Raw genomic sequence first — 3756 nt, forward strand, 5'->3', positions numbered from 1 at the left:
TGTGCCTGTAGTTCCAGCTACTTGGAAGGCTGAGGCGGAAGGATCGCCGGAGCCCAGCAGGTTGAGGTGGCAGACCGAGAGCGGCCACTGCACTCCAGTCTGGGCGACAGAGTGAGACTCCAACTGAAAAAAAAAAAAAAAAAAAAGAAAAGAATCTACCTACTACAAATTCTATAGTTTTGCCAGTATTTGCTAAACGAGGCACAACGTATTTCACCCAGGAGGTGGCAGTGTTTCTCTTACTAATCACTGGGAGTTCACTTCCCCATTGGGGGTACAGTACTTAAAAAGGTGAAAACAAGCCGGGCTTGGTGGCTCAGCCTGTAATCCCGCACCTTGGTAGGCTGAGGTGAGTGGATTGCCTGAGTTCGCAGGTTTGAGACCCTCCCGGACAACTTGGTGAGCCTTCATCTCTACAATAAATCAAAAATTAGCCGGGCGTGGTAGCACGCGCCTGTAGTTCCAGCTACTTGGAAGTCTGAGGTGGAAGGATCGCCGGAGCCCAGCAGGTCGAGGCTGTGGTGGCTGAGAACGGCCCCTGCACTCCAGTCTGGGTGACAGAGTGAGACTCCAACTAAAAATAAATAAATAAATAAGTGAAGTTTGTATTCTTTCAGCAAACATTCTCAAATTAAATTATGTTTGGATATTAAAGACAATAAGATTATTAAAGGTTACCAAAAAAAAGATTAGTACAGGTGATACCTGCCTTTTAAAAGTTCACAATGTGGAAGGGAGAGGTGGAGCTATCAAGTAGTTAAACGCCTGCAAACATTTCAAACAAAATTGTATAGGAATACAAATTTGTAATAGACCTTTTGAGGTGGTATCTTTAATGTGATAGTGGCAGTATAATTTATCTAGCACACAGGTGAGAGTGGACTTATTCTACTGTTGGGAGACACAGGTAAATTCAAACTCTGACATCCGTGTCACAAAATAGATAATAAAAAGAAAATAATATATTGCAAATATAACGAGAAAGGCTTCTAGATGTCCTAATGTGCCATTCCATTACTGCCAGCACTACTTGCAGCATTTTTTTTTTTTTTTTTTTGAGTCGGCCTCCCAAGTAGCTAGGATTGCAGACGCACCACCACTACTGACTTTTTTTTTTTTTTTTTTTTTGAGTTGGAGTCTCACTCTGTCGCCCAAACTGGAGTGCAGCGGCTGCTCCCGGCCACCGCAGCCTCGACCTGCTGGGCTCCGGGGATCCTTCCGCCTCAGCCTTCCAAGTAACTGGAATTACAGGCATGCGCTACCACGCCCAGCTGATTTTTTGATTTATTGTAGAGATGAGGTCTCACTGCCCAGGCGAGTCTCAAACCTGCGGGCTCAGGCAATCCACTCACCTCAGCCTCCCAAAGGCGCGGGATTACAGGCTGAGCCACTGAGCCTGGCTTATTTTCTTATTTTTTATAGAGATGAGATCTTGCTATGTTTCCTAGGCTGGTCTCAAGCTTCAGGACTCAAGCAATACTCCTGCATTGTCCTCCCAAAGTGCTGGAATGCAGGCATGAGCCACCTTGCCTTGATACTTTTAGCATTTTTAATAAGTAATATCTTTTCAGGTGGAAATTTAGTGTTCTGCAATAGGCCATTTGTTCATTTAGCAAACATTTTATTTTTATTTTTTGAGTTGTAGTATTACTTTGTTGCCCAGGCTGGAGAGCAGTGGCACCATCACAGTTTACCACAGCTTCTGCCTCAACCTTTCAGTAAGTGGAACTACAGGCTTGCACCACCATGCTAGGCTAATTTTTTTTTTCTTTATAAGATGAGGTCTCACTATGTTGCCCAAGCTAGTATCAAACTCCGGGGCTCAAGCAGTCCTCCTATTTTGGCCTCCCAAAGTACTAAGATTATATTTGTGAGCCACCATACCTAGCTATTTTAAAATTTTAAATTAGCCAAGTACTGCTGAATATGAAGTAAATAATGGTGTACAAAATGGTCACAGTCCCTGTCCTCATCTAGTTATACTTCTAGTGGAATCTGCTAGTGACTAGTGGCCTTGTAAGTAATTCATGTTGATATTTAATAATTAGTCTTTACATTCAAATATTATGTTTCATCTGAGAGTTTTAGGATATGGTACCAATTATCCGTAAAGCAGAATTCAAGCAAATTACTTTCTAAATATACAGTAAATAGAAACTCATAATCTTGAACACTTAATTAGCAGCACTTCCCTGCAACTGTGGTTTTTGATAAACCCTCTTGCTGTTTGCATTATAAGTTTATCCCTAGAAATATTTCCAGTATGTAAATGAAGATTAGGTCAGAATATTGAATATCACTACTACTTGAGATAAGTGGCTGATTTGAAGAAATTAGTTGAATGTTCACTTCTGAAATTCTAGGATTATCCCTTTATTATTTCTGACCCTAAAATATTTATTTACTGAGATTTTAAAATCTTCTAGGCAAGTGAAAAGCGTCAGGAAATCTAGATTCTAGTGTTACTTATGCCACTATTTGACTCCTATGACCTCATGCAAGTGAGTTTACCATTTTGGGATTTGGTTTTTCATCTGAAAATGAGAGAAGACAGAGGAAAGAAACCATCCAATTAATCAGTATTTTGGCTTATTATCATCCCCACAGTTTTACACTTTTTGCAATATGTTAAGTTTAACCATATGAAATTGCCAGTATTCAATGGTATGAAGATTAAGATTTGACCTACAGGCCGGGCTCGGTGGTAATCCCAGCACTTTGGGAGGCCGAGGCAAGTGGATTGCCTGAGCCCATGGGTTCAAGACCAGACTGGGCAACTTGGTGAGACCTTGTTTCTACAATAAATTAAAGATTAGCCGGGTGTGGTGGCACGTGCCTATAGTTCCAGATACTTGGAAGACTGAGGCAGTAGGATCATGGGAGCCCAGCAAGTTGAGGCTGCAGTGGCCAGGAGCGTGCCACTGCACTCCTGTCTGTGCAACAGAGTAAGACTCCTACTCAAAAAAAATAAAATAAAAAAAAAGACTTGACCTACAGAAATAGCAATTTCTTTTATTTTTACTTATTTTTTATTTTAAAGATGTGGGGTACAATTCAGGATCAGATATACAAGTGGTCATCATACAGGTAAAGTTTGCGCTTCCCTTTGGTCCCCACTTTGCCTGGTTTGAGATCAGGTACGCTTATTGATGTTGTATCCCCACCCCTACTCCAGTAGTATCCTGCTACTGCCAATCCCTTTCTTATAGTATTATGGTCAATGTTCAGGGTCTGCTTATGAGTGAGAACATGTGGTACTCTGTTATTTGTTTCTGTGATAGATCACTGAGTATGACAGATTCTGAATTCATCCAAGTTGGTGCAAGGTCCATGTGTTTGTCCTTTATGGCTGCATAATATTCCATTTTGTGTATTACTGCATTTTTTTATCCAGACCTATTTTGATAGACAGCATGGTTGGTTCCATATTTTTGCTACTGTGAATAATGGTGCAATAAACATGTGTGTGCAGGTATCTTTTTTGTAGAATGATTTGAGTTCCTCCGGGTATACTCCTGGTAGAGGGGTTGCTGGATCATATGGAAGGTCAATGTCTGGTTCTTTTAGAAATCACCACACTGTTTTCCAAAGAGGTTGCACTAGTTTGCATTCCCACCAGCAGTGTAGAAGCATTGTTCCTTTTTCTTCATGTCCTTACCAGCATCTGTTGTTGTTTGTTTTATTAATGATGGCCATTCTTACTGGGGTTAAGTGGTATCTCAATGTGGTTTTGGTTTGCATTTCTCTGATGATTAT

The sequence above is a fragment of the Carlito syrichta genome, unplaced genomic scaffold, assembly GCF_000164805.1.
Source record: "Carlito syrichta isolate Samal-C Ts95f unplaced genomic scaffold, Tarsius_syrichta-2.0.1 Scaffold315337, whole genome shotgun sequence".
In the NCBI taxonomy this organism is placed as follows: Eukaryota; Metazoa; Chordata; class Mammalia; order Primates; family Tarsiidae; genus Carlito; species Carlito syrichta.